Source organism: Pongo abelii, chromosome 2 (assembly GCF_028885655.2).
Source record: "Pongo abelii isolate AG06213 chromosome 2, NHGRI_mPonAbe1-v2.0_pri, whole genome shotgun sequence".
Classification (NCBI taxonomy): Eukaryota; Metazoa; Chordata; class Mammalia; order Primates; family Hominidae; genus Pongo; species Pongo abelii.
Window position 1 is genome coordinate 167,948,671 of NC_085928.1, and position 25,968 is coordinate 167,974,638.

Sequence of the window (25,968 nt, forward strand, 5' to 3'; positions counted from 1 at the left end):
TTACTTTTAGAGTTTTGTTTATATGAGGTAGTAAACCATTAAGAACTACATAGAGCTTGAATCTGGATAACTTTAGATTCTTATATTCTGAAACTAATGGGGGGAAACCCTCTTTTTAGATCCCATATCATAACTTTTCCATTATAATACCTCAATTCGACTATCATTATTGATAAAATTCCTGAAAAAAATATTGAGGCTATTGTGATTTATCAAACTATCATTAGATGAAAGCAGTTTAAGACTGAAAATACATCTACTGGGCTTTAAACTTATTTTTGTGCTTTCTGAGACAATTTTATAAATTCCAGATTTCTAAATGAAGTAGATAGTGTTCTAGGGCTGTTGTTTATATACGTGTGTGTGTGTATATATATGTGTGTGTGTGTGTATATATATAAACAGACACACGTGTGTATATATGTATATAAACATGTGTATATATGTATATAAACATGTGTATATATGTATAGACACATACACACATATGTGTATATATGTATAGACACATACACACATATGTGTATATATGTATAGACACATACACACATATGTGTATATATGTATACACATACATACACGTATATGTGTGTGTATGTATGTATGTACATACACATACAATTATGTGTATGTATGTATATAAACATATACACACATATATGTGTGTATATATATATATACACATACTTAATTATATTCACAAACATGCATTTTTTAGAGTAACCTTTCCTTGCCTTTTAATTGTGTGTTTTGTTTTTTTTTTTTTTTAGTGCTGTCAAATTTTAAGGAGGTAAGTTTCTGGTTGTGATTGAAAGCTCTGTGTGGGAGTTAATATGCCTAATCAAAATATTTTTGAAACTCTTTATTTGATGCAATTTCACACTAACGAAGTTGCAAGAAGAGCATAAAGAACTTGTATATGCCCTTTATCCAGACTCATCAATTGTTTACATTTTGCCCCATTTGCTTTATCACATTCTCTCTGTCTCTCTCTGACTACACACATGTGTGTTTGTCTGAACCAGTGAAGAGTAAGTTGGAGGCACCAGTCCCTTTAACCCTAATATTTCTGTGTAATAATTTTTTACATAGCTACAGTACAATAATCAAAATTAAGAAATTTAACATTCGTACAATATGATTTTGTAAGCCAGAGTTCATAGTTCAGCAGTCCATGGTCCCAGTTAATGTCATATTCCTATTGATGCATCAGTCACAGCTCCCCTTCACCTAGGATGCGATCTAGGATCATGTACTGCAGTTAGTTGTCATGTCTTTTTAAGTTTCCTTAAATGTAGAGCAGTATCTCAGTTTTTCTTTGTCTTTCATGACCTTGATATTTTTTAAGGTATAGCCTGGTTGTTTTATACTGTGTGCCTCAATTTGGGTTTGTCTAATGTTTCTTCATGATTGGAATCAGGTTGTGTACTTCTTTCTTTCTTTTTTGCCAGGAATACCAAAAAAGTGGTATCATGTCCTGTTTAGTATATCATATCAGAAATCACAGGATGTTGGTTTGCCCCATTATTGGCAGTGTTAACTTTGATCATTTCATGAAGGTCTAATTAAAATCTGATTTAGCAGTCTAAGCAAAGATAATTTTTATAGTGGTAATATTTCTAAAGCCCACATTTCTTCCTCAATAAATTACGTGCTTTATTTTCTCCATATATGTTTCTTCTTCCTCATTTGGGAAACAAAACAAAACAACAGGGGCTTGTTTAATATGGTGAAGCAACAGAGTGAAGTTAAGTGAATAAATGAAATAAAACATATCATTCTGTTACAGCAATTTTAGGAAGTTTATTATTCATAGTCTGTATACATACTATCTCATTAGAAGATGCTATATTTTAAAACTTACCTAAAGAGTTGTTATGATACAGAATTTTAATATTTTTGTTTTCTTAAGAGTTTTCATATTTTATTCCTTTTCTCTTGCAGTACTGCACCCTATTATATGATTACTCTCATTGTTTTTATTACTGCTCTTCTATATCAAATCTGGAATACTTCGTTATTTGTATACTCCTCTTAGATAAATTGTAAATTATGAAGCATAAATACAAAAAGCATGACATGATATTAGATAAATACATGGATTCAAGGTGAATTGTATTTTAAGATGAGAAGGACTGTCACAAGTCCTTTCTCCTGCCTTCAAAGGAAGTTTTCCTGAAGGATTAGAATGTATACTTTTAAAATCCTTGACACAAGAAAATTCCAGTCTCCTTTAGAAGCCTATTCTTGTGTTTAGCACACTCTAGAAATGCTTTCCTGTAGTTAACCTAAATCTGTTGTCCTATTTCTTGGCTGTAGTAGAGATGAAGAATAACTAGTTGTTAGCTTTTTTTTTTTTTTTTTTTTTTTGAGACAGAGTCTTCACTCTGTCGCCCAGTCTGGAGTGCACTGGTGCAATCTCAGCTCACTGCAGCCCCAACTTCAAGCCATCCTTCCGCCTCAGCCTCCTAGGTAGCTGGGATTACAGGTGCGTGCCACCACACCCGTCTAATTTTTGTATTTTTAGTAGAGATGGGGTTTCGCCATGTTGCCAAGGCTGGTCTCAAACTCCTGCACTCAAGCGATCCTCACACCTCTGCCTCGCATATCGCTGGGACTACAGGTATGAGCTACCACGCCTGACCAAGTTATTTTATGTAGTTATTTCTACATAAAATGGCTTCAAAATTACTAAGGCCCACATCCTGAATAAATGACTTTTATTTGAAGTTAGCATTTTCTAATTCTCTGGTCACGTGTAACTCGCTTGTGGCCATGATGCTACTCTTTAGAAATCCAGGATTGGACAAGGTCTATGGTCCTTTTATTTTTGGGTCTCAACTTTTATGTTTTTAAAATTATAGTATGCTGCATTGCCTTTGATCAAAGCAACAACCAGTAATATAGTATTTCTTTTGAGTCAGAGTATTATTGAGACATGCTGACTATATTGAAGTTTTTTAGAAAACTGGGCTGGAGGGAAAGTGAAAATCTGTAGTTTTACATGTCTATTTAATTTTTACTTTGTCATTTCCCAAATCATTCAAGAGTCTATTACTTTACTTTTAATACAGAGTTACTACTAACTCTTCAAGCACAATATAAAATTCTGAATGAAAGAACAAAGAAAAGTGAAAAATAGTAAAACAGCATGAAAAATACAGACTGATTAAAATAAGACAGTAGGAGTGAGATTATTCTTTTACCCATAGGCTAAAATGTCACTTGTTGTTACTTTTTTTCCTGTTTTAATGTTTTGAATTTCAGCACTGATGGTTTATCTCTATATTAATAGAAAGCTAATTGAAAACAGCTTTCTATATGTTTTTGTTTACTGTACTTTGGCTTTACGCAATTTTACCAGCATATGTTTTGCTAAATTCTTAAAATAGTAGTCTAAAATCTACAGTGCATTTTTGTGATTTATATTTACTTTAAAAAGATATATATATTTAAAACCATAAATGACTTAGAGAAATAAAATTATAACTGATCAAATCTTAACACTTAGTTTAAGTAAACTTAATACATTTTATCATATCTAACAAAAAGTAGTCCCATATTTTTGACAATTCTTTTATCAGTTCCTTTTCACAAAAGTAAATATATGGGATATTATAAGAAAAGCATGTTACTTGACAGGCGGGGGTAGTCACCACCATACTCACGAGAACATCTGTGAACATGTTGCCTGAAATTAGATGTTTACATTGAAATTGTTGACTATACACTTTCTATAAACAAGTATATAGAACCTTGGGTTTCAGTGTCCAAGGACAGTGCTCTAGGGACACGTAGAAGTGAACTATGGCTTGTATTATAACACCTGCTCAATATCTTAAGTTAGTATTGAACTTTAAGAATAAAGTCATATTTTAGCCTATGTCTGGGGAGCACGGCATAATTTTAGATAATCTTGCCCTCCTCAGAGAGAATGGCCGTCACTGAATCTAACTAGATAATGCTTGGCAAAATGTTCTACTCATAACCAAGTAATCGCAGCACTTCAGGTGAGAAACTGGGCTCAGTAACTCATGCCTCTTTACAAAAATCAGATTTATGACACGTTTTTACTACCCATGAAGATATTTTAAATGTTTTGGTTGTCCTTGGAGTGGTGTTGCATGAAGCTTTGAGCTTTGTCCTCAATGTTAGAAAAAGAATATATTTCTAATTGACTAAAGGAAACAATGTTGATTGAGTAGAGTTACTGAACGAATAATTAAAAACAGAAATGGAATCCAGTAAATTGTGACTCTCTCATTCTTTTCCTTTCAGCAAAGTGATTATGACCTTAAAAAAAGACACAAGCTGACTGTTGCAAGTGAGAAGGGAAAGACATAAATTCTTCCTTTCCAACATTTTCCTATTACTTCTTATTACTTCTTTGACACTGTCATCTTCAGAGTAGACTCAGATATTCCCACCACCAGTGGTTTTTTTTGTTTGTTTATTTGTTTTGAAATCAGTGGGCCAAAGCTGTCTATGTTTTCCTGAAATTATTATAGCATAGTTAAACTTAGTAGGAAGCTATCAGTTTGGTGTCTTTGTGGTTACTCTTAGATATTTTCTAGTGATTCCAATTGTCTTGTTAACAGCAGGTCTGAAGTGATGATCAAGACTGGAGAAACTGATTGTTATGAGAGTTAAGAAAAACATTAGGAATCTGAGTTAATGAAATAACTCTTGATTATCTAAGTTTAATACAAGCACTTGTGTAGTATCAAAGTGAAAAGAAGTTTTCTGTTTTGTATTTAGAGTGTTTTAATTGGATCTTAAAGCATTTAAGTTTCTGCAAAGCATTAATTTTGGCATTCTTTTCATGATAAATGCTATGTGTTTTAGAGAAATCAATATTCAAATTTGCTTCAAATAATTCATGAAGAGAAACATAATGAAATCTTGATATATTATATACAAAAGACAATCCCTGATCATTTCTTTTTATGCAAATGAGTTTGATTTAGACATAATTCCCCAACATCACCATGAATTTCCATCTGTGTAACCCTGATGTTCTTAAGCAGTCTGCAGTTACCTCATGCTCTGGGCTATATTCACTCTGCATGTATGGAAACTGTGACTATCTTAACACTTTAGATGATGATATGAATAACAATTGTTTGTTGATCTTATTCTCTATCTCCCTGGATAACCTGCTGTCTGCAAAGGCTGAATAAGTGGCAGATAGCTTTTGTCATCCCTTATCTAAGCTGTACACTTGTAAGGAAGAGCAGGGATAATCGCCTCAATCTAATTAGGGGTTAAAAGAGGCCATGACTGTGATGTGGCAGTGAGACACCTTACTGTAGCAATCCTGTTTGCATTAGAAAAATAAGGTTGTCATATTGATTATTCAAATTGGTTTGTATCAGCCAAGTCTCAATGGCTTGTATTGCAGCTGAAGCAGTTGAAGATCCCAGCTATTCACAAGAAGACCTGTGCTATAGCATATATTATATTGTGGCTTGTTTGCTAATTTGGGGTTTTAGTAATGAAGACAGAGTTTAATCAGGAGATTTAAAGGTTAAACTGATAATCAGAAACTGAAGTTTAGCTTCCACCTGTGATAGCAATGATTATGTAAATTTTGTAGTGATATTTTAGGTCTCTAACTGAAGATATCATAAAAAGCATTATTTAGAACTTCTTTAGTCATTTGATGATTCATGTTTTTGATGGTTAGATGTTACAAAAAAGGTAATTGATGTTAGTGATGGTTTAATGATATGATTGAAATGAATGAGACTTTATTGGATCTTATATAGGAAATTATTGGTCTTGGTATAGTTTTTGTTGTTGTTCTTCCTCATATATTTTTTTAAAAAGGATATAACTTATAGGCAGAGGCTGACATTTGTCTCTTCTCTCTTTCTGTTTCCCTCCCCAGTCCTCTTCTCCCTGTTCCTCTTTTCTTCACTTAAATATTTTGGTCTTTGTATATATTCTTTGAACTGAAATAATCATGGTGACAAATAGAAACAAATGAAGATTTTTTATTGTACAAATCTTTAATCACTCTTTCTTAAATGTCCTAGTTAGCCATGAGTCCATTTAACTGTAAGTTCCTATGCATGGATGGCCTATATTTTGATATGTATATTCAGTCTCTGTAGACATTGAATACTTTTTAATGAGACTTCTATTATGGAACCAATATAGCCAATCACAGTTTCCATACATGCAAAGTGAATATAGCCCAGAGCATGAGGTAACTGCAGACTGCTTAAGAACAGCAGGGTTACACAGATGGAAATTCATGGTGATGTTGGGGAATTATGTTTAAATCAAACATAATATAATAGCCACCACCCAGTAGTAGTGAGTGATTTTTCTTTTGAGTTTTGTTTTGTCCATTCTGAGTGTCACCATGATGCATAGAGTTGTTTTTATTTAGTTTTTAAACTAATGAACTCATTATTTTAAAAATGATTTTTTACATTCTGTCTCAGTCTCATGTTGAAAATTCTTTGTCCTAGAGTCTGGAATCAGCTACTTATGCAAATAACCCTGATTACTTTTGGTCAGAAATGATATTTGGCGATCAGAATATGATGCCGGTAGTACAAGGGATGCCATTGCTTTAGTTCAGTGGACAGTAGTAGAAAAATATTATTTTTTCTACTGAATCTAAGATGTGGTCAATTATAGTTATATGTGCTACTAGGAAAGAAAAAAACAGGGCCAATTAATTTTAAGACCCCAGCTAATGCAAGATGCATCTTTATTTCAGACATGTTAGGATACAAATAGAATACAAAATGTGCATATGCTGTGGCATATGTCATACAAAATGATGAGTTCATATATATTTTAAACTGAAACTTAACATTACAGAATTTTTACTTAAGATTAAATTTTTACATATAATTTTTCTCCTTCAGTGAATGTCTGTATTTCTTCTAATAACAAACATTAACGTAGTTATATATTTGCTTTATTGCATGGTATGTGTAAAATGGTTTTTAAAATAATGTTTTTCAGTTTATAAACAAGATGCAAAAAGTATAAATAGAACTTTAGCAAATAATCCAGCGATTAGTTAGAAAAATAAACCAGGCCGGGGCGGTGGCTCATGCCTATCATCCCAGCACTTTGGGAGGCCGAGGTAGGTGGATCTTGAGGTCAGGAGTTTGAGACCAGCCTGGCCAACATGGTAAAACCCTGCCTCTACTAAAAATATAAAAATTAGCCGGGTATGGTGGTGTGTGTCTGTAATCCCAGCTACTCAGGAGGCTGAGGCATGGGAACTCCTTGAACTCAGGAGGCGGAGGTTGCAGTGAGCTGAGATTGTGCCATTGCGCTCCAGCCTGGGTGACAGAGCGACAGTCTTGTCTCAAAAAAAAAAAAAAAAAAGAAGAAGAAGAAGAAGAAAAATAAACCCAGAGTTATCTGTGATGTATTGGAGGAATACAAAGGTAATTCAATATTGTGAAATTTGTTAATATAATTAATTGTAGTAATAGGTCAAGAGAGTTTGTCTACCCTTCTCATTTGTTATTTTTGATTATATAATTTAGAGTTAAAATCCAGATTACTGCTATTATATGATTTTTAAAATAAAGGTACGTCTTTATTGAGGTGTAATTTACTTGTGGTGAAATACACAGATCTTACCTATAGAATTCAGTCAGTTTTAACATTCATTCGTGTAACCCACACCTTATCTCTTTTAAAAGTTTGCTTGTGCTTTTCTTTGCAGTCAGTCCTGGCCCCCAGCATCCAGAAGCAACCACTGCTCTGATTTCACTTACAATAGATTAGTTCTAGAACTTCATATAAATGGAATCATAGAGTATGTATGCTTTTCCATCTGGCTTTTTTTGCTCAGCATAATGTTTGAGATTTATCTATGTTGCATGCTGTTGCATGTATTGGTAGTTTATTCCTTTTATTGATGAGTAGTATTCCATTGAATGAATGAACCACAATTTATTCTCCTATTGAAGGTGGGAAAAGTCAAATAAAATATGTAGAGATGTTGTATTTGGGAAAGAAAGAATTGCTATCCCTGCAGACTGCGTGGTCTTGCATATGTCCAAACAACAAAGAGGAGGTTGGGGGTTTTATAAAAAAGGAGAGATGTTATGTATTGTTTCTCCAGAAAGTTCATTGGCAGTAGTAAAGTTACGGGGAGCTGCCAGTCTCTGATTGGTGAATGATGGTAGTGGATAAAACTAGTCTTAGAATTGCAGCAGGTTTCAGAAGCCATTAGATAAAACTGGTTTTAGGTTACGGGAGGCGGTTTCAACACTCAGGCTTACCAAGAATTATATTCTTGAAACAACATTATGTGTCAAGCGCTTTATCCCTCTGGCTTCTTGACTCTTTTTCAGTTATGTATGACAAGAATGACCTAAATCTTATGATCAGCTTTGACAAAGAATATTTCAATTATTTTTACTTTGAGGCTATTATGACAAATGCTACCATGGACTGTCTTATACAAGTCTTTGAGGAAAGATGTGTTTCATATCTCATGCGTAAACACCTAACAGTCAGTTTTTGGCTAATGAGAATAAAGCAGCTTTGAGCACTTATGTACATGTCTCTGGAAGGACATATGTTTTCATTATTTTTGAGTAAATACCTAGCAGTGGAATGGGTGGGTTTTATAGTAAAGGTATGTTTCATTGCTAAATGTTTTTCTACAGTTGTTGTAGTTTATATTCCCATAAGCAATGCATGTTCCAGCAAAAAGTTTCAGTTGTTGCACATCTTCACCAACATTTGGTGTTGTCAGTCCTTTGAATTCCAACTATTCTGATGGATTTGATGTGGTATTTTGATGTATAGTTTGCACTTTTCTGACAACTAATGATGTTAAATAGTTTTCAATGTGCTTGTTGGCCATTTATATATTTTCCCTTGTAAAATAATTGTTCAAGTCTTTTGTCCACTTAAAAAAATGGTTCACCTTATCAGCTTAAGGAGATTTTGGGCTAGTCGATGGGGTTTTCTAAATATACAATCATGTCATCTGCAGACAGGGACAATTTGACTTCCTCTTTTCCTAATTGAATACCCTTTATTTCTTTCTCTTGCCTGATTGCCCTGGCCAGAACTTCCAACACTATGTTGAATAGTAGTCATGAGAGAGGGCATCACTGTCTTGTGCCAGTTTTCAAAGGGAATGCTTCCAGTTTTTGTCCATTCAGTATGATATTGGCTGTGGGTTTGTCATAAATAGCTCTTATTATTTTGAGATACGTTTCATCAGCCTAAAATCTCCTTAAGCTGGTAAGTAACTTCAGCAAAGTCTCAGGATACAAAATCAATGTGCAAAAATCACAAGAATTCCTATACACCAATAACAGACAAACAGAGAGTGAAATCATGAGTGAACTCCCATTCACAATTGCTGCAAAGAGAGTAAAATACCTAGGAATCCAACTTACAAGGGATGTGAAGGGCCTCTTCAAGGAGAACTACAAACCACTGCTCAACAAAATAAAAGAGGATACAAACAAATGGAAGAACATTCCATGCTCGTGGATAGAAGAATCAATATCATGAAAATGGCCATACTGCCCAAGGTAATTTATAGATTCAATGCCATCCCCATCAAGCTACCAATGACTTTCTTCACAGAATTGGAAAAAACTACTAAAAACTACTTTAAAGTTCATATGGAACCAAAAAAGAACCTGCGTTGCCAAGACTATCCTAAGCCAAAAGAACAAAGCTGGAGGCATCACGCTACCTGACTTCAAACTATACTACAAGGCTATAGTAACCAAAACAGCATGGTACTGGTACCAAAACAGAGATATAGACCAATGGAGCAGAACAGAGGGCACAGAAATAACACCACTTATCTACAACGATCTGATTTTTGACAAACCTGAGAAAAACAAGCAATGGGGAAAGGATTCCCTATTTAATAAATGGTGCTGGGAAAACTGGCTAGCCATATGTAGAAAGCTGAAACTAGATCCCTTCCTTACACTTTATATAAAAATTAATTCAAGATGGATTAAAGACTTAAATGTTAGACCTAAAACCCTAGAAGAAAACCTAGGCAATACCATTCAGGACATAGGCACGGGCAAGGACTTCATGACTAAAACACCAAAAGCAGTGGCAACAAAAGCCGAAATAGACAAATGGGGTCTAATTAAACTAAAGAGCTTCTGCACAGCAAAAGAAACTACCATCAGAGTATACAGGCAACCTACAGAATGGGAGAAATTTTTTGCAATCTACTCATCTGACAAAAGGCTAATATCCAGAATCTACAAAGCACATAAACAAATTTACAAGAAAAAAAAACCCCATCAAAAAGTGGGCAAAGGATATGAACAGACACTTCTCAAAAGAAGACATTTATGCAGCCAACAGACACATGAAAAAATGCTCATCATCACTGGTCATCAGAGAAATGCAAATCAAAACCGCAATGAGATACCATCTCACACCAGTTAGGATGGCAATCATTAAAAAGTCAGGAAACAACAGGTGCTGGAGAGGATGTGGAGAAATAGAATGCTTTTACACTGTTGGTGGGAGTGTAAATTAGTTCAACCATTGGGTAAGACAGTGTGTCAATTCCTCAAGGATCTAGAACTAGAAATGCCATTTGACCAGCAATCCCGTTACTGGGTGTATACCCAAAGGATTATAAATCATGCTACCATAAAGACACATGCACACGTTTATTGCAGCACTATTCACAATAGCAGAGACTTGGAACCAACCCAAATGTCCATCAACGATAGACTGGATTAAGAAAATGTGGCACATATACACCATGGAATACTGTGCAATGAGAACACTTGGACACAGGGCGGGGAACGTCACACACCGGGGCCTGTCGTGGGGTGGGGGGCTGGGGGAGGGATAGTATTAGGAGAAATACCCATTGTAAATGACGAGTTAATGGGTACAGCAAACCAACATGGCACATGTATGCCTGTGTAACAAACCTGCATATTGTGCACATGTATCCTAGAACTTAAAGTATTAAAAAAAAATGGTTCACCTTTTCGTTATAGAGGTACTAGAATTTCTTCTATATTCTGGGTTTAATTCCTTGGTCAGATATGTGTTGTGAATATTTTCTCCCAGTTTGTGGCTTGCCTATTTATTTTCTTAACAATAAAAGAAAGAATAATAGAAATTTTTAGATGAATAGAAGTTTTACAATTTGAATGTTTAGTGCTTGTGCTTTTTTCTAAAAAGCTTGAATTAGCTTTTCAAGTTCCAAAAAAAAAACTTGTTTGTACTTTGATTGGAATTACATCGTATCTGTAGATTTGTTTGGTGGGAACTGATTTCTGTAATATATTTGTCTTTACCATCCATAGGCATACTATAGTCTTCATTTATTTATGAGTTTTAAAATATCTTTATAAAAACCAACTTTTTTCTATAAATATCTTGAATGTATTTTGTTGAATTGTTGCCTGTCTGCCTATTACAGTTATTCTTTTTTATTGCTCGTATCTTTGTCGTGTTTGGGATTTGAATGGGAATTGTGCTAATATTTTATCATTGAATATAATTTTGTTCTTGGTTTTTGGTAGATAACCTTTCCTACTTAATAAAGTTTTCTTCAATTCTTAGTTGGGGAAGGATTTTTTAGAAATCATTTACATATTTCATATTTATCAAAGATTTTTTTCTATATCAATTGAAATTTTTATAGTTTTTAAACCCAGGAATGGGGTAAATAATATTAATAGATTTTCTGTTATTAATCTGTCCTGACATTATTGAGATAAACCTGGCTTATTCAAGATGTATAATCTTTTTGAATATATTGCTGGATTTGGTTTATTTACTTAATGATTTTTAACAGTCTTCCTGGGTGAGATTTACGTGTAATTTTTCTTTCCTGTTCTCTCTTTCCCCAGTTTTAGTATAGTAGTCTTCTCCTTATCTGTGGTTTTGCTTTCCAGGATTTCAGTCACCGATGGTCAACAGTGGTCTGAAAATATTAAGTGAAAAATTTCAGTAAAAAACGAGTTGTAAGTTTTAAGTGGCATGCTGTTCTGATAATTTTGATGAAAATCTTCACTGTCTCACTTTCATTCTCTGCGAATCAACATATTCACACTGTATGTGCTACCAGCCTGTTAGTTAGTAGCAATCTTACTTATCAGATTGACAGATCACAAGAAGGGTGAATACAATATACAATACAATAAAATAAAATATTTTGAGAGTGAGAAAGATCACATTTGTATAACTTTTATTACAGCATATTATTATAATTGTTCTATTTTCTTATTAGTTATTGTCATTAATCTCTTATGCTACCTAATGTATGAACTAAACTTTATCATAAAGTATGTATATGTATGTATGTATAGGAAAAGACATAGTAATATGTAGGGTTTGGTACTATCCATGGTATAGAACACCCTATTTATTACAACAAAGAAATTCTGCCATTGAAAATGCCAGCAGTGGCTGGGCACGGTGGCTCACTCCTGTAATCCCAGCACTTTGGGAGGCCAAGGTGGGCGGATCACTTGAGACCAGGAGTTCGTGACCAGCCTGGCCAATGTGGCAAAACCCCAGCTCTACTAAAAATACAAAAAAAAAAAGCTGGATATGGTAGCGCGCACCTGTAGTTCCAGCTACTCAGGAGGCTGAGGGATGAGAATTGCTTGAACCCAGGAGGCAGAAGCTGCAGTGAGCTGAGATTATGCTACTGCACTCCAGCCTGGGGACAGAGCAAGACTGTCTCAAAAATATATATATATTATAAAAATGATTTTTTAAAAAAAGTGCCCGTAGTGCCTTATTGAGAAACACCAAGTGTAAACTATTTTTTTTTTTCTAAAATCCTGCAGAGCTTAAAATGCTAGTGGACTAATAAAAAATCAGCAGGGTTAAGTGAAAACCCAGAGAAATAAGCAAGGCAGTTATGTAAACTAATGTTAAACATGCTGTATCATTTGCAATAAAGGATTTAGTAGTTTATGATGAATGAAAAGGCTACAGTAGTATCGACTCTTCTAGGTAAATCACTCAAGATGGCTCATAGTTTAGTTTAATCCCTCTTTTTAAAAAGTGTCTTGAAAGTCCATATCTTAAAACCATGATTCAATAATTTCCCTTTGAATTTAAGCATATCATGCTAATTTTACCCATATAAAAACATTTCTGATGTGTAATTTATATGTAATAAAATACACCCATTTAAAATATACAATTTAGTGAATTTTTATGGAAATATATACTCTTAAAATCACCATCACATGATATGAATGTTTCTATCATTCACAGACATTTTCATTCTTTCTTTTTTTTAATTTCCAACTTTTTTTTTTCAGTTTAGGGGTACATAGGCGGAATGTGCACGTTCATTACGTAGTTAAGTGTGTGCCATGGTGATTAGCTGTGCAGATCATCTCATCACCTAGGTATCAAGCCCAGCATCCATTAGCCGTTCTTCCTGTTGCTGTTTCTCCTGCCACCTCCCACCCTCTACCAGGCCCCAATGTGTGTTGTTTCCCACCATGTGTCCATGTATTCTCATCATTCAGCTCCCACTTATAAGTGAGAACATGCGATATTTGGTTTTTTGTTCCTCTGTTAGTTTGCTGAGGATAATGGCTTCCAGCTCCATCCATGTCCCTGCAAAGGACGTGATCTTGTTCCTTTTTATGGCTCTGTAGTATTCCATGGTGTATATCAACCACATTTTCTTTATCCAGTCTGTCATTGTTGGACATTTAGTTGGATTTCATGTCTTTGCTATTGTGAATAATGCTGTAATGAACACACGTGTGCATGTATCTTTATAATAATGATTTATATTCCTTTGGGTATATACCTAGTAATGTGGTTGCTGAGTCAAATGGTATTTCTGGTTCTAGGTCTTTGAGGAATTACCACACTGTCTTCCACAATGGTTGTACTAATTTACACTCCCACCAACACCGTAAAAGTGTTCCTTTTTCTACACAACCTCGCCAGCTTCTGTTTTTTGTTTTTTCCTTTTAATAAGCTATTCTGACTGGTATGAGATGATATCTCATTGTGGTTTTGGTTTGCATTTCTCTAATAATCTGTGACGTTGAGCTTTTTTTCATGTTTGTTGGTCACATATATATCTTCTTTTGAGAAGTGTCTGTTCATGTTCTTTGCCCTCTTTTTAATGGAGTTGTTTGTTTTTGTCTTGTAAATTTGTTTCAGTTCTTTGTAGATGCTGGATGTACACCCTTGTCAGATGGTAAATTGCAAAAATTTTCTCCCATTCTGTAGGTTGTCTGTTTACTCTGATGATAATTTCTTTTGCTGTGGAGAAGCTCTTTAGTTTTATCAGATTCCCTATGTCAATTTTTGCTTTTGTTGCAATTGTTTTTGGTGTCTTTGTCATGAAATCTTTGCCCATGACTGTGTCCTGAATGGTATTGCCTAGGTTTTCTTCTAAAGTTTTTATAGTTTCGGGTTTTACATTTAAGTCTTTAATCTACCTTGGGAAGATTTTTGTATATGGTGTAAAGAAGGGGTCCCATTTCAGTTTTCTCCCAGCACCATTTATTAAATAGGGAATCCTTTCCCCATTGCTTGTTTTTGTCAGGTTTGTCAGAGATCAGATGGTGGTAGGTGTGTGGTCTTATTTCTGGGTTCTCTCTTCTCTTCCATTGGTCTATGTGTCTGTTTTTGTAACAGTACCATGCTATTTTGGTTACTGTAGCCTTGTAGTATAATTTGAAGACAGGTAGCATGATGCCTCCCCCTTTGTTCTTTTTGCTTAGGATTGCCTGGCTATTCCAGCTTTTTTTGGTTCCATATGAGTTTTAAAATAGTTTTTTCTAATTCTGTGACAAATATCAGTGGTAGTTTGATAGCAATAGCATTGAATCTCTAAATTGCTTTGGGCAGTATGGTCATTTTAACAATATTGATTCTGTCCATGAGCATGGAGTGTTTTTCCATTTGTTTGTGTCATATCTGATTTCTTTGAGCAGTGGTTTTTAGTTCTCTTTCAAGAGGTACTTCACTTCCCTTGTTAGCTGTATTCCTAGGTATTTTATTCCTTTTGTGACAATTGTGAATGGGAATTCATTCATGATTTGGCTCTTGGCCTGCCTGTTATTGACATATAGGAATGCTAGTGATTTTTGCACATTGATTTTGTATCCTGAGACTTTGCTGAAGTTGCTTATCAGCTTAAGAAGCTTTTGGGCTGAGACTATGGTTTTTTTTTTTTTAATATACAGGATTATGTCATCTGCAAGCAAAGATAGTTTGAGTTCCTCTCTATCTATTTGACGTGGGGTTTTTTTATATACAGGATTATATCATCTGCAAGCAAAGATAGCTTGAGTTCCTCTCTATCTATTTGAATGTCCTTTATTTCTTTCTCTTGTCTGATAACCTGGCCAGAACTTCCAATACTATGTTGAATAGGAGTGGTGAGAGAGGGCGTCGTTGTCTTGTGCCAGTTTTCAAAGGAAATGCTTCCAGCTTTTGCCCATTCAGTTGATATTGGCAATGGGTTTGTCACATATGGCTTTTATTATTTTGAAGTATGTTTCTTCAATACTTAGTTTACTGAGACTTTTCAGCATGAAGGGATGTTGAATTTTATTAGAGGCCTTCTCTGCGTCTATTGAGATAATCATGTAGTTTTTGTCTTTAGTTCTGCATATATGATTAATTTCATTTACTGCTTTGCATATGTTGAACCAGACTTGCATCCCAGGGATGAAGCCTACTTGATTGTGGTGGATAAGCTTTTTGATGTGCTGCTGGATTCAGTTTTCCAGCATATTGTTGAGCATTTTTGCATCAATGTTCATCAAGGATATTGGCCTGAAGTTTTCTATTTGTTTTATTATATCTCTGCCAGGTTTCGGTAACAGGATGATGCTGGCCTCATAGAATGAGTTAAGAGAGGAGTTCCTTCTTTTCTATTTTTCGTAATAGTTTCAGTAGGAATGGTACCAGCTCTTCTTTCTACCTGTGGTAGAATTCAGCTGTGAATCCATCTGATCCTGGGCTTTTTTGGAGTGGTAGGCTTTTTATTAGTGCTGCAGTTTCAGAACTCATTATTGGTCTGTTCAGAGATTCAAACTCTTACTGGTTCCATCTTAGGACGATATATGTGTTCAGGAATTTATCCATTCTTCCAGATTTTCTCATTTGTGTGCATAAAGGTCTTTATAGTATTCTCTGATAGTTGATTGTATCTATTTTATTAATTTTTTCAAAAAACCAGCTCCTGGATTTGTAGATTTTTCAAAAGTTTTTTTTTTTTTCTGTCTCTGTCTCCTTCAGTTCCATTCTGATCTTGGTTATTTCTTGTGTTCTGCTAGCTTTGGGGTTTGTTTTCTCTTGGTCCTCTAGTTATTTTAGTTATTAATTTGAGATGTTTCTAGCTTTTTGATGGGGCATTTAGTGCTATAAATTTCCCTCTTAACATTGCTTTAGTTGTGACCCAGAGATTCTGGTATGTTGTATCTTTGGTCTCATTAGTTTCAAAGACATTCTAGATTTCTGCCTTAATTTCATTATGTACTCAAGAGTCATTTAGGAGCAGGTTGTCCAGCTTCCATGTACTTGTGTGGCTTTTAGTGAATTTCTTAATCTTGAATTCTAATTTGATTGTGCTGTGGTCTGAGAGACTGTTATGATTTCAGTTCTTTTGCATTTGCTGAGAAGTGTTTTACTTCCGAATATGTGGTTAATTTTAGAGTAAATGCTGTGTGGTGATGAGAAGAATGTATATTCTGTTGTTTCAGGGTGGAGAGTTCTATGGATACCTATCAGGTCCACTTGTTCCAGAGCTAAGTTAATGTCCTGAATATCTTAGTCCTGTATTTCTCGGAGGATTGTTCATTCCTTTTCATTCTTTTTTCTCTATTCTTGTATGCCTGTCTTTATTCAGAAAGCCAGTCTTCTAGCTCTGAGATTTCTTTCCTCCACTTGGTCCATTCTGCCATTAATACTGTGATTGAATTGTGAGGTTATACTGTGTTTTTCAATTCTAACAGGTCAGTTATGTTCCTCTTTAAACTGGCTGTCAGCTCCTGTATTGTTTTATTCTGATTCTTAGCTTCTTTGCGTTCATTACAACGTGCTCCTTTAGCTCAGCAAAGTTTGTTATTATCCACCTTTTGAAGGCTACTTCTGTTATTTCAGGCATCTTAGCCTCAGCCCAGTTCTGAGCCCTTGCTGGAGAAATGCTGTGGTCATTTGGAGAAAAGGGCAATCTGGCTTTTTGAGTTTTCAGGGTTTTGCACTGATTCTTCCTCTTCTTTGTGGGCTTATCTACCTTCGATTTTTGAGGTTGCTGACCCTTGGATGGGGTTTTGTGGTTTTGCTTCATTGTTGTTGTGTTTTCTGTTTGTTTATTTTTCTTTTAACAGTCTAGCCTCTCTTCTGTAGGGCTGCTGTGGTCTGCAGGGGGTCTGTTTCAGAACCTAGTTGGCCTTGGTTCTTCCTGTACCTGGAGGTATCACCAGTGAAGGCTGCAAAAAACAAAGATGGCAACCTGCCCCTTGCTCTAGACCCTCCATCCTAGGGCGGTACTGACCTGTTGCCATCCTGAATGCACCACTTCCCTTGGCTGTGAGTAGATATTCCCTTGGCTCTGTGTCACTCCCAGGTTGGCCATCGCCCCACCCTGCTTTTCTTTGGTTTTCATGGGTTGTTTCCTAATCAGTACTGTTACACGAACAGACACATAGACCAATGGAAGAGAATAGAGAGCCCAGAAATAAGACCACACACCTACCACCCAGTGCGACTACCTGGATATTTCAGTTGAAGGTGCTGTATCCACTGGCCCCTTTCATTCCTCTTCGAGAGTGCTTAGGAGCACAGTTGCTTCTAATCAGCCATCTTGGCACCCTCCTTCACAGGCATTTTCTCTTGCTCCCTCTGTAGTCCATCTTGCCCTATACCCCAGCTTCAGGCAACCACTAATGTGCCTGCCTAGCCTAGGTTAACTTTTTAAGAAACTGCAAAATAGTTTTCTAAAGGCCTAGTACCACTGTATATTGACAGGAGTCACTGTAAATTACTTTTGTGTGTTTTTTATTTGTGTCTAGCTTTTTTCATTCAGCATTATGATTTTGTGATTCATTCACGATGTTGCATATATCAGCAGTTCCTTTGAATGATAAGTAATATTCTATTCCATAAATGTATCACATTTTGTTTTTTCACTAACCTGTTAATAAACAGTTGAGTTGTTTTCTGTTTTTGACTGTTACTGTTTCCTGTTTTTGACTATTACTGGTAAAACTATTATAAGCATTTATATGTAGTTCTTCAAGTAGACATGTTTTTGTTATCTGGAAATTGGATGGCTGACTTGTTTTGTAGGTTTAGGTTAAGTTTTTGTTTTTTGTTTTTTTTTTTTTTTTGAGATGGAGTCTCACTCTGTCTCCCAGGCTGGAGTGCAGTGATGTGATCTTGGCTCACTGCAACCTCCGCCTCCTGGGTTCAAGCAATTCTCCTGCCTCAGCCTCCTGAGTAGCTGGGATTACAGGCATGTGCTACCACGCCTGGCTAATTTTTGTATTTTTAATAGAGACAGGGTTTCTCCATGTTGCCAGGGCTGGTCTCAAGCTCTTGGCCTCAAGTGATCCGCCTGCCCAGCCTAGGTTAACTTTTTAAGAAACTGCAAAATAATTTTCTATAGGCCTAGTATCACTGTACATTGACAGGTGTCAGGTTGCTCCATATACTTAACAACAGTTGGTATTGTTGTTCTTTCTGATTTTAGTCGTTCTGATGGATTTGTAGATGTATCCTACTGTGAGTATAAGTTCCATTTTTCTGATACCTAATAATATTGAGTATCAATTATTTGCTTTTTGGCCACGTGTGCATCTTCTTTTGTGTAGTGTGTCTAGTCAATATTTCTCCTATTTTTAAAAATCATTTTATTGAGGTATAATTAACATTCAATAAGCTGCATATATTTAAAAGCATGCAATTTTATATGTTTTGATTTACCTGTGAAACCATCACAACAATTAAGATAGTGAACTTATCCTCCATCACTCCTTTGTAATCACCCCCTCGCATCCACTCTCCCTCCCTCAGGGACCCACTTATTGTCACTGCGCACTAGTTTGCATTCCTAGAGCTTTCTATAAATAAAATCGCTTACAGGATATGTATTTTCTGTCTGGCTTCTTTCACTCTGCATAAGTGTTCTGACACTCATGTTGTTGCAAGTATCACTTCTCTTTGTTGCTGAATAGTATTCTATTAAATATTATGGTTTCTACGAAACAATTTGACTTTTCATTCACCTAGTGAGGGATATTTTGGTTGTTATCAATTTTTTGACTATTACAAAACCAGCTGCTGTGAAAATTCATGTATAAGTCTTTGTATGGACATATTCTTTCATTTCTTTTGACAGTAGAATGTGTAGATCTATGGTACATTTATGCTTCACTTTTTTAAATTAAAAATTTATTTTTATTTTTTTGGGGCACATAGTAGGTTTATATATTAATGGAGTACATGAGATATTTTGATATAGTATATAATGCGTAATAATCACATCAGAGTAAGTGGGGTATCCATCACCTCAAGCATTTATCCTTTTTGTTATAAACAATTCAATTATACTTTTTGTTATTTTTGAATATGTAATACATTATTACTGTAGCGATCCTCTTGTGCTATCAAATACTCTATCTTTTTCATTCTATCAATATTTCTGTACCCACTAACCATCCTAACTTCCCCCACCACACCCCACTACCGTTCTCAGCCTCTAGTAAGCATCATTGTACTCTCTCCATGAATTCAATTGTTTTAATTTTTGTCTCCCACAAATAAGTGAGAACATGTGAAGTTTGTCTTTCTGTGCTTGGCTTATTTCGCTTAACATAATGACCGCCAGTTCCAGCTGTGTTATTGTAAATTACAGGATCTCATTCATTTTTATGATCATATAGTACTCTATTGTGTATACGTTAGCACATTTTCTTTATCCATTTCTGTGTTGATGGACACTTAGGTTGTTTCCTAATCTTGGCTATTGTGAATAGTGCTGCAATAAACGTGGGAGTGCAGATGATCTTGATACAATAATTTCCTTTCTTTTGGTTATATACCTAGCAGTGGGATTACTGGATTATATGGTAGTTCTATTTTTAGTTTTATGAGGAACCTCCACACTGTTCTCCATAGTGGTTGTACTAATTTACACTTTTACCAACAGTGTACAAGGCTACCCTTTTCTTCACGTACTCACCAGCATTTGTTATTGTCTGTCTTTTGGATAAAAGCCATTTTAACTGGGGTGAGATAATGTTTTGTTGTAGTTTGGATTTGCTTCTCTCTGATGATCAGTGATGTTGAACGGCTTTTCAAATACCTGTTTGTCACTTGTATGTCTTCCTTTGAGAAACGTCTATTCAAGTCTTTTGCCCACTTTTTAAATCAGATTATTATATTTTTTCATATTGAGGTTATTGAGTTCCTTATATATTCTGGTTATTAATCCCTTGTCACATGGATAGTTTGCAGATATTTTCTTTGGGATGCAGATATTTTCCCAATCTTTGGGATGTCTCTTTACTTTGTTGATGGTTTCCTTTGCTGTGCAGAAGCTTTTTAACTTGATGTAATACCATTTGTCCATGTTTGCTTTGGTTGGCTATGCCTGTGGGGTATTAGTCAGGAAATCTTTGCCCAGAACAATGTCCTGGAGAGTTTCTCCAATGTTTTCTTATAGTACTTTCATAGTTTGAGGTCTTAAATTTAAGTCTTTCATTGATTTTGATTTGGTTTTTGTATATGGTGAGAAATAGGAGTCTAGTTTCATTCTTCTGCATATGGATATCCAGTTTTCCCAGCACTGTCCTTTCTCCAGTCTATGTTCATGACACCTCTGTCAAAAATGAGTTCACTGTAGGTGTGTGGATTTGTTTCTGGGCTCTCTATTCTGTTCCATTGGTCTATGTCTGTTTGTATGCAAGTGCCATGCTGTTTTGGTTACTATAGCTGTGTAGTTTTATTAAAGTAAGGTTATATGATTCCTCCAGTTTTGTTCTTTTTGTTCAGGATGGCTTTGCGTGTTCTGGATCTTTTGTGGTTTTATATAAATTTTAGGAGTTTTTTTCTATTTCTTTGAAAAATTTCATTGGTATTTTAAGAGAGATTGCATTAAATCTGCAGATTGCTTTGGGTAGTATGGACATTTTAACAATATTGATTTTTCCAATCCATAAACATGAAATATCTTTCCATTTTGTTATGTCCTCTTCAATTTCTTTCACCAATATTTTATAATTTTCATTATAGAGATCTTTGTTTTTTGATTAAATTAATTCTTAAGTATTTAATTTTATTTGTGGCTATTGTAAATTGGATTACTTTCTTGATTTCTTTTTCAGAGTGTTCACTTTTGGCGTGTAGAAATGCTACTGATTTTTGTATGTTGATTTTGTATCTTGCAGCTTTACTGAATGTGTTTATCAGTTATTATAGTTTTTTGGTGGAGTCTAGGTTATTCCAAATACAAGATCATATCATCTGCAAACAAGGATAATTTGACTTTTCTCATTCCAATTTAGATGCCCTTCATTTTCTTTTCTTGTTTGATTGCTCTATCTAGGACTTCTATAACTCTGTTGAGTAACAGTGGTGAATGTGTGCATCCTTGTCTTCTTCCAGATGTTAGAGGAAAGGCTTTCAGTTTGTCCCCATTCAGTATGATGCTAGCTGTGGGTCTGTCATATATGGCTTTTATTACATTGAGATATTTTCCTTCTATACTCAGCTTTTTGAGGGTTTTTATTATGAAGGCATGTTAAATTTTATCAAATGTTTTTTCAGCATTAATTGATTCTGTTGATATGATGTATCCTATTGATTGATTTGCATATGTTGAACCATTCTTGCCTCTCTGGGATAAATCTCACTTGGTCATGATGAATGATTTTTTTTTTTTTTTTTTCTAGAGAAGGAGTCTCGCTCTGTTGCCCAGGCTGGAGTGCAGTGGTGTGATCTCAGCTCACTGCAAGCTCTGCCTCCCGGGTTCACGCCATTCTCCTGCTTCAGCCTCCCAAGTAGCTGGGACTACAGGCGCCCGCCACCACGCCCGGCTAATTTTTTGTATTTTTTTTAAGTAGAGATGGGGTTTCACTGTGTTAGCCAGGATGGTCTTGATCTCCTGACCTTGTGATCCGCCCACCTCAGCCTCCCAAAGTGCTGGGATTACAGGCGTAAGCCACCACACCCGGCCGATGAGTGATCTTTTTAATATGTTGTTGAATTCAGTTTGCTAGTATTTTGTTGAGGATTTTTGCAACAATGTTCATCAGGGATATTGGTCTGTAGTCTTCTTCTTTTGATGTGTCTTTGTCTGGTTTTGGTATCAGGGTAATACTGGCCTCATAAAATGGGTTTGGAAGTATTCCTTCTTTCTCTGGTTTTTGGAAAAATTTGAGTAGGATTGGAATAAGTTCTTTACATGTTTGGTAAATTCTGCATTGAAGCCATTGAGTCATGGGCTTTTCTTTACCAGGAGACTTTTTATTATGATTTTGATCTCGTTACTTGATACTGTTCTGTTCACGTTTTGTATTTTTTCATGGTTCTATCTGAGTAGATTGTACGTGTCTAGGAATTTTTCTGTTTCTTCTAGGTTTTCCAATTTCTTGGCATATAGTTTCTCATAGTAGCCTTTATTGATCCCTTGAATGTCTGTGGTATCAGTTGTAGTGTCTCCTTTTTCATCTCTGATTTTATTGATTTGGTTCTTCTCTCTTTTTCTCTTAGACTGGCTAAAGGTTTGTTAATTTTCTGTTTTCAGAAAACGAACTTTTTCTTTCATTGATTTTTTTTTGGCACTTTTTGGCTTCAAATTCATTTATTTCTTCTCTAATCTTATTTCTTCTACTAATTTGGGGTTTGGTTTGGTCTTCTATTTTCTTTTGCTTTATGATGTATTACTGGCTTGTTACAAGTTTTTCTACTTTTTTTGATGTAGATTCTTATTCCTGTAAACTTTCTTCTTCATACTACTTTTGCTGTATCCCATATATTTTTGGTGTGTTGTGTTTCCATTTTTATTTGTTTCATGAATTTTTTTTATTTTTCTCCTTAATTTCTTCATCGAGCCACTCATCATTCAGAAGCATATCATCTAATTTCCATGGTTTGTATAGTTTAAAAAATTCCTCTTCTTTTTGATTTTTAATTTTATTCCACTGTAGTAAGAGAAGATACTTGATATCATTCTAATGTCTTTGAAGTTTTTACAACTTGTTTTGTGGCTTCATATATGGTGTGTCCTTGAGATAATCCATGAGCTGAGGAGAAGAGTGTTCTGCAGCCATTAGATTAAATTTTCTGTGAATATCGATTAGGTCCATTTGCTGGATAGTGCACATAAGTTCAAATTTTCTTTGTTGATTTTCTCTCTACATAATCTGTCCAGTGCTGAAACTGGGGTGTTAAAATCTCTGGCTATTGTACTGAAATCTATTTCTCTCTTTAGGTCTAATAAAACTTGCTTTTATATATGTGGGTGTTCCATTGGTTGGTATATATTTATATATTTATTTATTTAATTATACTTTAAGTTCTAGGGTACATGTGCAGAATATGCAGGTTTGATACATAGGTATACATGTGTCATGTTGGTTTGCTGCACCCATCAACTCGTCATTTACATTAGGTGTTTCTCCTAATGCTATCCCTCTCCCCTTGCCCCACCCCACAACAGGCCCCGGTGTGTGATGTTCCCCACCCTGTGTCCAAGTGTTCTCATTGTTCAATTCCCAACTGTGAGTGAGAACGTGCGGTGTTTGGTTTTCTGTCCTTGTGATAAGTTTGCTGAAAATGATGGTTTCCAGCTTCATCCATGTCCCTGCAAAGGACATGAACTCATCCTTTTTTATGGCTGCATAGTATTCCATGGTGTATATGTGCCACATTTTCTTAATCCAGTCTATCATTGATGGACATTTGGGTTGGTTCCATGTCTTTGCTATTGTGAATAGTGCCAGAATAAACATACGTGTGCCTGTGTTTTTATAGTAGCATGATTTATAATCCTTTGGGTGTATATGCAGTAATGGGATTGCTGGGTCAAATGGCATTTCTGGTTCTAGATCCTTGAGGAAATGACACACTGTCTTCCACAATGGTTGAGCTAATTTACACTCCTACCAACAGTGTAAAAGCGTTTCTATTTCTCCATATCCTCTCCAGCATCTGTTGTTTCCTGACTTTTTTTTTTTTTTTTTTTTGAGACGGAGTCTCGCTCTGTTGCTCAGGCTGGAGTACAGTGGCATGATCTCAGCTCACTGCAAGCTCCGCCTCCTGGGTTCATGCCATTTTCCTGCCTCAGCCTCCCAAGTAGCTGGGACTACAGGCGGCCACCACCATGCCCGGCTAATTTTTTGTATTTTTTAGTAGAGACAGGGTTTCACCATGTTAGCCAGGATGGTCTTGATCTCCTGACCTCATGATCCACCTGCCTCGGCCTCCCAAAGTGCTGGGATTACAGGCATGAGCAACTGCGCCTGGCCGTTTCCTGACTTTTTAATGATCACCATTCTAACTGATGTGAAATGGTATCTCATTGTTGTTTTGATTTGCATTTCCCTGATGATCAGTAACGGTGAGCATTTTTTCATGTGTCTGTTGGCTGCAAAAATGTCTTCTTTTGAGAAGTGTCTGTTTTTTTCTTGTAAATTTGTTTATGTGCTTTGTAGATTCTGGATATTAGCCCTTTGTCAGATGGGTAGATTGCAAAAATTTTCTCCCATTCTGTAGGTTGCCTGTTCACTCTGATGGTAGTTTTCTTTTGCTGTGCAGAAGCTCTTTGATTAGATCTCGTTTGTCTATTTTGGCTTTTGTTGCCGTTGCTTTTGGTGTTTTAGTCATGAAGTCCTTGCCCATGCCTATGTCCTGAATGGTAATGCCTAGGTTTTCTTCTAGGGTTTTTATGGTTTTAGGTCTAACATTTAAGTCTTTAATCCATCTTGAATTAATTTTTATATAAAGTGTAAGGAAGGGATCCAGTTTCAGCTTTCTACATATGGCTAGCCAGTTTTCCCAGCACCATTTATCAAATAGGGAATCCTTTCCCCATTTCTTGTTTTTGTCAGGTTTGTCAAAAATCAGATCGTTGTAGATAAGTGGTGTTATTTCTGTGCCCTCTGTTCTGCTCCATTGGTCTATATCTCTGTTTTGGTACCAGTACCATGCTGTTTTGGTTACTATAGCCTTGTAGTATAGTTTGAAGTCAGGTAGCGTGATGCCTCCAGCTTTGTTCTTTTGGCTTAGGATAGTCTTGGCAATGCGGGTTCTTTTTTGGTTCCATATGGACTTAAAGTTAGTTTTTTCCAATTCTGTGAAGAAAGTCATTGGTAGCTTGATGGGGATGGCATTGAATCTTTAAATTACCTTGCGCAGTATGGCCATTTTGATTCTTCCTATCCATGAGCATGGAATATTCTTCCATTTGTTTGTGTCCTCTTTTATTTTGTTGAGCAGTGGTTTATAGTTCTCCTTGAAGCGGTCCTTCACATCCCTTGTAAGTTGGATTCCTAGGTATTTTACTCTCTTTGTAGCAGTTGTGAATTGGAGTTCACTTGTGATTTGGCTCTCTGTTTCTCTGTTATTGGTGTGTAGGAATGCTTGTGATTTTTGCACATTGATTTTGTATCCTGAGACCTTGCTGAAGTTGCTTATTAGCTTGAGGAGATTTTGGGCTGAGACAATGGGGATTTCTAAGTGTACAATCATGTCATCTACGAACAGGGACAGTTTGACTTCCTCTTTTCCTATTTGAATACCCTTTGTTTCTTTGTCTTGTTTGATTGCCCTGGCCAGAACCTCCAACACTGTGTTGAATTGGAGTGGTGAGAGAGGGCATCCTTGTCTTGTGCCGGTTTTCAGAGGGAATGCTTCCAGTTTTTGTCCATTCAGTATGATATTGGCTGTGGGTTTGTTGTTTTGAGATACGTTCCTCAATACCTAGTTTATTGAGAGTTTTTAGTGTGAAGCGCTGTTGAATTT

At 35.7% G+C, this 25,968-nt stretch overlaps 1 protein-coding gene and 1 long non-coding RNA gene across 15 annotated transcripts in view; both read left to right on the forward strand.

Moving 5' to 3' along the window:
- Positions 1-25,968, forward strand: part of RSRC1 (arginine and serine rich coiled-coil 1) — a 424,026-nt gene that overhangs the window by 123,629 nt on the left and 274,429 nt on the right. The gene's annotated exons all lie outside the window — the stretch shown is intronic.
- Positions 11,671-25,968, forward strand: part of LOC134761045 (uncharacterized) — a 28,416-nt gene continuing 14,118 nt past the window's right edge. The window contains exon 1 of the long non-coding RNA XR_010139279.1: positions 11,671-11,969. This is a non-coding gene — a long non-coding RNA (uncharacterized LOC134761045). The remainder of the gene's footprint in view (positions 11,970-25,968) is intronic.